Raw genomic sequence first — 10634 nt, 5'->3', positions numbered from 1 at the left:
TTGAATGTTTTCTTATTTAACACATTTATGCAATTTGGCTTTTTTACGCGTTCTACACGTTGAGCTAGGCACGTAGGCTATTTGATTAATTAACAGATTAATTGAGTTAAAAAACATACACTTAATATAAATAAAAAAATAAAATAAAGAAAGCGTCTGATAATTATATCTGCCAACAATGAGTTAAACCATGAACATACATTTGATTTACTTCTCCCATTTTACCAGCCTTAGCCTATTTGTATATATCAGATACTGAAATGGCATCTGCATTTATTACTTCCAAGACAGTTCTCCTCTAGAGAGAAACTCTTTTGAGATGATTACTATACTAATATATACAACTGTTATATATACAGAATATTCATATATTGTACTGCTCTGCCATTAAAAGACAAGGTGTTCTTCCTTCCTCTTACAATGCTTTACATTTCCACAAGAGGGAGACATTTCTAAAGGAATTTTGATTTGGCGGGACAATATCTTAATGATAAGATCGCTGGGATGGTCATAGTAAGCACATTTTTGTTTCTTTGAGCAGGAAGAAAGAAACGTGAAAGCAAAGAAATCTGACATTTGGGCTCAAACCTGGGACCTTCCGGCTTGGAGAAGACTTCGCCCATCACTAGCTTATACTGTCCTGTAACAAGTGCTTGCAGTCACATGTACTTCTGATAATCTCTACCACTGCCCTCTCTGTACAACAAAATAAGACAACAGGCTGGGGGTGGGAGTTTTTGTATTTTGGGAACGGTATGTGTAAAAGTATCCCAACCAGTGCAACCAAGTACTTTGATTTTCCTAATTTTCTTCATGTCGCCTGTGGAGCGTTATATGTAATGTATGCATCACTTGATCCTCTGCAAACTATATGACCAACTGTATGAGTGCTGAACTGTGTGAGAAGACGTTGCTAATGTGATCACAGACAAAAAGGGCAGTAGGTTTTAAGAAAACTATGAGGAGGCAAAAGGCCAATGACTTTAGATTGCCCTTGAGTTTTGGTACACATAAGAGTATTTTTTTTCCTTAAGATCACCAGTAAATCTGTATTAATTTTGACCAGAACCACTTAAAAAGAATCGTTAAAGCGGATTAATCAAGCCCGTCCTGTTTAATGTCTCCAGTTAATTAGTTTGTCAGCAGTGTTTTAATATCAGCTAATGACTTCATATTTCATTGATGACATTAAAGGGGTGTTAAAAGAGGGGAAATGGCCCATTCAGGATCCAGCTCTCTTGCTAAAGACACCCTCGCTGAATACGACAAGGTCACGGAGGCCTAGCCTTTAGGGAGACATACACTGACAGGGGATGGGGGGGTGTGGGAGAAATTCCACAGAGGAAGCTCTCTCTCTCTGCTCTGAAACAGCATGACGGGCACAATGTGATACAGTTCAGCACTGGAACAATACACTGCACAGGGAATTGCTTTGTGCAGCTTTAGGCAGCCATGCTGTATAGAATGGCAGCAGCACCCCATGCTGCACAGCAATACGGATACCGACAGACAAAGCCCCGTGCTTTGGAGATGGAAGGAGTGAGATCGATAAGTCTTTGGAATAGTAAAGCACACAATATACTATCCACCTCAGAAAAGCCCGAAATTAGAAATAATGTGGTAGGTGTCATGGTAGTAAGACATTATATTAGTTTCATGAGCTGTTTTGGATGACGATTTGTGAGTCCAGCTAGGTTTGATATTCTGTGACAAATGACTGTCAACTGTTTTCATTCCAAAACATCAAAAGTTTGGGATTTTCCCTTCTCATCAGCACTTTCACAAGGCTTCCAAGTGAGAAAGAGAGGAATCAGAAATCGTAAAGTTGTAGCCCACAATATTGAGGACACTGCGTTTTCTCTGTGATGAAAATCCTATGTTAAACAAAATGCTCAATGGAGGCTAATGGATCCTGAACAAGTCCATGCGCTGCTTCCAAAATGCTTTGTTTGACAAATCAATTTTCCCATAACCCGGTCAGGGGAAAAGTGATGCGGATTGATCGCCCCCCTGACTTTGTTTCCAGAATATTGTTTGATGGCTGGATAGATTAATTGGTATGACATTTGAAAGCCTCCTCTTGACTGTCAGCATCCTGGCTTCTTAACGGCAATCGAACCCAGGTCTAATTGTCCACTCTGTAAAACCCCTCTTCGCAAATTAGAGAGGTATGCCACTGAAAAATACTTTCCATACAAAACACAAACACCCAAACAAAAAACATTTGTTTAAATAGGGTGATACCGGCTTCATCAAATGCAATGTATTAAAGGGCATTACCTTCAATGCTGTTTCAGCACATCTCCCAGCAGAGTAAATATGACATGTCCGTGCAAATCCTGCTGCGGAAGGTGCTCAAAATAAAGAGCACCTGAGACAGTAGTTCATACTCCTTGACTGATCTCTGTCACGATCTTGAATTAATTTAACTATAAAAAGGAACAAAGAAATACTGACTGTATAATACTGTTTATAAACAATGATCAGACAGATATTTGTTTTGTTTGCTAATCTTTAGAACCTGCAGCAAGGTAATACAGAGCATAAAGTGGCCCTCATCCAACAAGCACATAACCCAGTTCATAAGCTTCTTGAATGTTAAAGGATAGGTTTTGATACCAATACTTATTAAAATGTTGGTTCCTATCATGTCTAACTGCTCATAGCAAAACATCATTGAACGCTTGTAAAACATACTGCTCTGCTGCAGCTTCTCACTGTGCTTAAATACAATCCAATGGGGTAACGTTTGTGCCTTCAAAATCATTAAATCTCATTTACCAAAATTGGAAGCTCACATTATAGTCAAACACTGTACGCCTTGAATAGAAAAACAGTTATATCACATTTTGTTCGAAACTACATTTTGCATTTGCCGCAGTACAGTGCACACAGAGCATAACATTGGATACACCAGGTTGCTAGTAGGAAGCGACACATGATCCTGTTTCTAGTCTCTCCCATTAGCAGGGATGTAGCCAGAACAGAACAGTGCAGAAGGGTCAGTAAAACCCTGAAAAACATGATCAAATGTACATTTTGTTGCCATTGTTTTTCCCAATATGACATACAGTATATAGACTGTCTGACTATTTTGTAAGCTTCCAGTTTTCAAAAACAAGATTTCACATTGTTTTTTAAAAGCTCACCCTTTTAAACATTTGCCCCACTGGACTGCATTTCAGCGAGGTTCCACTATAAACAGTGATGGATGATGTGGAACCAACACAACATAACACAACATAGGAACCACATTGATAAGGCCTGGGTTGAAACATTACAAACCAATTTAAATCATCATTAATTAAAGATAAACTGTGCTCGTTGGCAACATTTACTTCCAATTTCAGGGAGTTTGGAGAACTTAGGAAATCGAGTTTGGAGACTTAGACCAAGATTACGTATGTAATGCTGCAAATACTGTTTACATTCCTCTGATAAAAAATAAACTGTTGAGCTTGTATCTTGAGGGATGTGTATCACAAACTCATTGTAAAACTCTTCAAGTTCACTATGATTGAATGTAAAATAAAGGGACACATGCGGTGAGCTGTTTTAAAACCACTAAAGTGACTCTGGTGAATGAAAAGGAACTCTAGGCGGTGAGGTCTGCCCTCTGCCTTTTATCACCTTTTATTTATCACTCACAATGACTAATTACCTGACTTTGCTTCAATTTGGGGGGCTGGATTGCACATGGAGCAAGCTGCCGGGCTGCCCACCTCCCTGGGCTTCCTATCACCCATACACACCCACTCCCCTTTGAAAAATTGTAATTGAATGAGTTTATGTCGTCAAATTGATTAATCATATTAATTTGTACTTATTAGCGGGATGGTTGAAAGCGATGACAATTAGATTAATGAAATTAGTTAATTTTTCCAGCCTCCGCCATACTTCCAGCTATAACGGAGGAAGAAAAAAAAACATAGAAAGGGAGGCGGTTATGACAAAATTGGCAATCAAGATTTGGGTGCTAATTGAATGTCTGCTTTTATTAATGATGAGGTTTATAAAAAGACCTTGAGAGAGAGGAATATTAATTAATTAATCAAAGTGTTGCAAATTAAAAGGGGGCGTACATAATGCAGACATTTCTAAAATATTCCTCACATTTGATTTTTTTTTTTAAAGAGACTGCACTGCGGCTGTAGTTTCACGGGAAGCAAAAATATGTATGTATAGTTTGAAAGAAAGTTGTTTACAATGAACTGATTCTGGTCCAATTGGAATACATACTGTATATGTATATATGTACAAAAATATGTATATAGATATATATATTTTTGAGAAAATTGTTTTGTTTCAAAATGCAATCTTTTTGAATGGTATTTGAAAGATTTGAATCAATATTTCATATACTGTAACATATATGGCGTTCTTCTGTCATTTTACAAAGACAAATAATCAAACTACAGTAAAGTGACAGGGTGTAAGAGAGTCTCCCTGTTACGGATGGGGCAAGATGAGTCTGAAATCTTTTTTTTTTTATAACCCTTTGATTGCGACTCGCGAGAGGGCAGTGGGGAGGCCGGCCAGTGAGTGTATCAGGGTGACCATGCCCCGCCTCCCCCTTGACCACCTCTTGGCGGCGCCCCTGAACACATCAAACTTCTTGGGGGGGGAACGTGGCCGCACATTCATCATGTTTTTTTTCCCCGTGTTTGTTTGTGGTGAAACAAACATACGTTTAAACACATGCAAATGCAGGTAAACAGAGCGGGAGATCCTCCAAAAAGATAAGACACCGTCGAAGCGCGTTGCGCTACAAAGCTGTCGAGTGGTTAACAAACGGCCCCCGAGCAAAAGAAGCGATCGCTCGATTTGATAAAATGAAGCGAAATAGTTTATGCCGCCGTCGTGAATCCGATCGTAACATCCAGACCATTCACTATGGAAAGAGCGATGAGAGCATTTAGGAATATTCGCTTTGTGTTATGAATGGAAGAGGGTTTGTTTGATTAATATGAGCCGCTTGAAGTTTCTGGATTCACCACTTCGACCCGTTAAGTTGCATGTACATGAGTAAAATGGCGGTAATGTATTTGTATATGTAAACATTAACATGCGAGGAGTCACTTTGAGATAAGGATGACGGCTGTGAATAACACATTTATTTTTGACCCAAGTATGATATGTTAAAACCCATACACTGACTGAATAATGTTTGTGTTTTCACTAAAAGAATGCAGACAAAATGTTGGATGGGACAGAAATTTGCACACAGTATGTTAACAAAAATGTATATCGAAAAAAAAATCATATACAGAGAGAAAGTGTATTTGGAAAAAAGACCGGGAATGGAATATGTGTGACACCAAAGTAGCCTTAATTCATATTTAAAACACCTTACATCACCAACAGGCCCAAAAACTCACACAGACATCCCATAATACCATATCTGGGCGGGGGAGGGGGGGCGTGGCGAGCTGTTGTGCAGGTTGCGTGTAACGGTGCTTAATTGCACGATAACAAACTGCTCTCTCATCTATTTCCCGCCCGCCCCATGCAGATTGATCGTGAGAAGCCACTTGTTCCACAGAACACAATTTTCATATTTAATGAGCAGAGCGTCAGTACAATTACACTAATTAGTCAAATCTCACTCACGGCCAATGGAGCTTGCCACAATTATTAGTGGATCTTATTAACGATGTTGCACGTGTGGCGCTCGCAGGGTAATTGAGGGCATGTTTGGGTGTGGCAACAGGGGCATTGGAGATGGGAATGCGAGGGCGGTGTCGCTCTGTTTTGGTCTATTTTAGGACTCGTGTTAAGTGGATGTTAAAGAGTAGGTTGCAAAGGAGCCATCCAAATAATGAAAAAAATAGAAATTATATATATATATATATATATATATATATATACTGAATATACTAGCAGCATGAAGGGCCGGGGATGAGGTTCAGTTGTTCCTTTGTGCCTGTGCAATGCAGTTGACTTTCAAAATACTTCAAAATCTATTTTCTTCATTCAATCAAAATTGTATTTATTTGAAATGTTTCCAAATGCAATGTATTTTTTGTGAAATCCTCAAAATGCAACTGATTGATGACTCATGCACTATGAGGTGAACAGCAACAGGGCTGCTGTTGATATTGGCTTATGCAAGGCTGAAGTCATGGTTTTTTGTTAGCTCAGCAGTATATTACACGGCACCGATGGATGAACCTAATTTTTACACTTTAATCAGTTGTACGTGATGCAATATTATATTAATTTGAAGTGTCAATGCATCAGTCCGTCTTCCTGTGTGGACATCTCTGTTGTTCTGTGACGTCTTAATTCTGTATTTGTGAAAAGAAAACGTAACCTAACAGGAAAACCAACACAAGCGCAGATGAGACATAGCAAGAATTTCATGCATGTTCTGCGAGTTGAATACTAGTTTCGTATTCAACAGAAGATTCTTCAAAATGAAAAACTAATTGTGAATGACTGGGGTGATAGGAGTATTTTTATTAATTATTTATTGTGGTTAAATGACATATATTGGCATTGGCACTATATGTTTACTCGCCAATCTAGATTTCCTCAAACAACAAAATGTGCAACCAACCTGTTAAGTATGAGATAATTAGAGATTGATTAAAAAAATGTTTTAAATTGGAAATTGAATAATAACAACAACAACAACAACAACAACAACAACAACAATAATAATAATAATAATAATAATAATAAAAAAAACGAGTTTTCTATCAAATGAATGTATTGTAATATAGTGGAATCTTTCTTAAAAATGCCATATAAGCACAAATTCTTCCCCAGAAAAGACGTTTTACCCTTTCAGTGGAATCATATATTCAATCATATATGGAATCATGTATTTTGTATGTTCCTCTGAATAATTTGTGTTTCAGTCCACAGCGTCGGGCCCGGGAGGGTCCCAAAAAGACACAGAGAGGCAGGTGGTTATAGTTATAGTGACTGATGATACTGCAGTGTCTGACATTTCCAAGCTTTCCCTTTTATTTCCAGACTCTCGCTTATTAAAATCTTTGGAGTGGGATTTGCAATAGCGGACACAATAGTTAGTGACACAAATTCTTTGATGGAGAACAGTGTCAGTGTGGGAGCTGCATATTTTGGTTGCTCGTAGCACATGGAGGTACAGTGCAGTATGGGCAGCGGTGGTTTTCCTTTAGGACCATTTCTTCTTCCATCAAACCACAATTAGATCAAATTACATAAGAGATCAATTCTATTCAGATTTTGTGCGGTTTATAGTTACATTTGGAAAAGAAAATGGTCTGCCGCTTTGGAATTTGTCTTTCTGCGAGGAATCGATGTTTGTGACAAACTCATAAGAAAAGTGACTTAATGACCTCTCGTCCCACCAAGGCCGGTGTCACCGCTGAGTTAATAAGCGTGGCGCCATAATAGAAAAACCTCAATTAACACAATATAATTAGCGGAACGCGGCGGAATTAGGGAGCACCGGCGACAGTACTCTGCTGCTTTTTATAATTAAACGCTAGGAAAAGACAACAATGGAGTGAGATCTGAAAGCCGGAGAGAGGGCACGTATTGTTCTGACGGAGCTCCAGGGACCGATGCAGCCCCCGCACGGAGCTGCTTTACAGTTCAAAGAAAAAAAGCCCAAAGTGATGGAGGTCACCGCCGGCAGCGGATGGAGAGCGCCGAGGATGTATATGCAGGACTCTGATCCGTAGAAGTCAACCAGTGGAAGTCAACTTTTTGGCTTTTTTGGGGTATCGACGCATCAGTACATAACCCGCTCTGACAATTCCAGGAATGTTCATGTTTTTCTCAATTGGGGACTTAAGACAAGGTAAAAACACTTTTAACATGGATCAAAAACTTTTAAGTTGTGTCCAGTTGTGGCACCATGGGATCTAGCAAGGAAAAATAAAATATAATGCTAATTGATTGATGAATGGATGAATTATTTTATGCTGAAAAGCTTAATGTGGCTTAATGCACAAAATTACACTAGAAACTGGAGGTCGTATGACCTAGATATGAAGCAAAGCAGAGGGTATAAAAAGTGGGAAATATTTTTTATTGATAAATGAATTGAGCTACTTTATGCTACTTTAAGCTATATTTTTCTTCTCACCTGAATTTATTGAGATTTTCAATGATAGTACACGTGCTGCCTCACGAGTGGTCATTAAAAAAAAAAAAAAAAAAAAAAGTCTTCATTAACTATAAAAAGGTTTTGTCTGCTTAAGCCATTTCACATGCTGTCTACGATAAAATCAATGTTTAAACTCACCATCCGCAAATGACGAGCATGTTTCTGTTTCGGCCCTTTTTTTCGATTTCCAACGAACGCGGCGAAAACAACAAAAGCCGCAACCGCTTTCTGCAGTTGGATGTGAAGTGTTTGTGGAACGTGTCTCGGCCGTTCTGGAGGGCAGGCCTTATTAGTGCCGTGCTAATGCGACATTAATTGCTTTTTCGTCTTCACTGCAGTAAGTGGTGGCTATCTCCTTCCAGGAGCTCGGCCAGATGGTTTATCGTCGCTAATGGACTAAAGCACCGAGCGGCGGAGCAACGCGAGGCACGGCCGATGACGAGGCATGTTCGCCGCGCTAATTGAAAAATAATGGCGGAGGTGCGGAACACCTGGCAAGCTGCGACGGCACGGGTCACATGCGCACAGCACACACACGCGCACGGACACACACGCACACACACACACACACACGCACGCACGCATGCACACTTGGAAGGCGGCTCTTGGTTACTGGATGTTGTGCAGTGGAATGGGCCGCCAGCGATGAAGGAAACACATTGAATTTGTGGCGGAAACTCATTCGGCTCCGACGAGGGGATGTTGTTGCACTGTTTTGATATGCAATGTATATTTTAGTACAATTTTAGTATGTTTTGGTTCATAATTAATCATTACTGTCTCTTTAAGAGCAGGGATAATAACCATAAGTGAGACAAATAACAGATAAACACAAAAACAACCAGATTGACAAATGACCACAATTAAGTCAATAAAACGGGAACCACATGGTTTCTTCCTGTCATATTATTATAATTATTATCTATAACAATAAAATAAGATAAAAAAAAGAATAATTAATAATATTAGTGTGTTTTTAAGTTGCAATTAATGGGATTGAAATGAATCTGTGTGTGTGTGTGTGTGTGTGTGTGTGTGTGTGTGTGTGTGTGTGTGTGTGTGTGTGTGTGAGGCCTGTCTACCTAAGCGTGTGGGCGTGTGTTTTCCATTCAAATACTGCATCTCTTTTTTCCTCACAAGCATTTGGGCTGTAAGTCTGCTACCCAGCGTCCCTGTAACCTAGATGCGGCTCTGATTCATCACTGTTCACTCATTGCTTAAGCAAAAAATGACCCTAACTTCATAAAGAATGAAGTGTCGCGTCTCTCAAACTCTGTCTCCAAGTGGAAGGGAGTCACACATTCAAGCAGCTTCTTCTCCATCCTTCTTCCTCATCCTCCGTCCTCGCCCCAAACCCCGTGACCTCGGCCGGGATCAATATCTGGGTTTGAAGAGGATGCGGCGTGTAAACAGAAAAAGCAGTTCCTGCCCTTCAACATACCTCCATTTGTGTGCCACTCTACCGGAGTGGAAGGTTTTTAACCTCTCTATTCAACAATTTGGATTTTGCGTAGTGTGTTGTGTGTGATGGATTATTTCATATAATTCAATTAATCGAATTGGTCAAACTTAGTGACCAATTTCATACTGTTAAAGCTGTAGACTACAGACAGTTCTTTCTCAATACAGAGCTTAAGTGACAAACATTTGCACATTTTTTTTCCTGCACACACTGTTCAGCCTTATTTTACATATTCTTATATATTTCACTTATTGTTTTACATTTATGTTTCATGTATGCACCGTACAGCAAGACAAATTCCTTGTACACGTAAACTTACTTGGCAATATTGATGATTCTGATTATGATATTTTATTTTATCCGTTGGTTTTATTGGCATTAACTGAAAATAAGACCATGCTGTGTCATCCTATTCATATCTGCGCTTTTCAGCATTTCAACAGTTTCTTATCGTTGCGTTTAGAAATCTCCGCGACACCATGAAAGCCGTTTGCAGACAGCGCACGTGTGGTTTGATTTGCCCGGTGTCTCGAATAAATACATCAGTCATTCTGAATTGACCTCATAAGCAAGGCGTGAATACAACATGGGACGTTGGAGCAGTGATGTCGAAATACATATTCGCCCCCGCTCACCTCAGCATCTCTGAGGGATTTATTTATTTTTCAATTCATTTGATTTTTTCTTCATAAAGATCTTTATTACGAAGGCCATCCGATTGAGACGGGCTCGGCGGGAGGTCATGGGGTCCACTAACTATGAGATAGGAGAAGACAACCCCAGCATTCGATGACGCGACCGCAGAGGGGATTTCAGTGGCATATTGGGGTCCACATTGAAACTTTTGAAGACGATCAACTTTTATGTCATCGTTTTTTTGGGTTTTTTTTTTTCATCCCGAGAGAAAAAATAGTTTTAAAAGAACATTGTCTGGTAATCACTGACAAACATCAAACCTCCCATGCGACCCCCCCCCCCCCTCTTTCTGTTAAACAGCATTTGATGTTGTTGTGACTTTTTATTCCTAAACTTCACTTCCTACTTTCTCGCCGTGCTCTCCGGGGACTC

Source organism: Zeus faber, assembly GCF_960531495.2.
Source record: "Zeus faber genome assembly, chromosome: 2".
NCBI classification, from domain to species: Eukaryota; Metazoa; Chordata; class Actinopteri; order Zeiformes; family Zeidae; genus Zeus; species Zeus faber.
The sequence above is the reverse complement of the archived record's forward strand: the minus strand, read 5'-3'. Positions refer to the sequence as shown.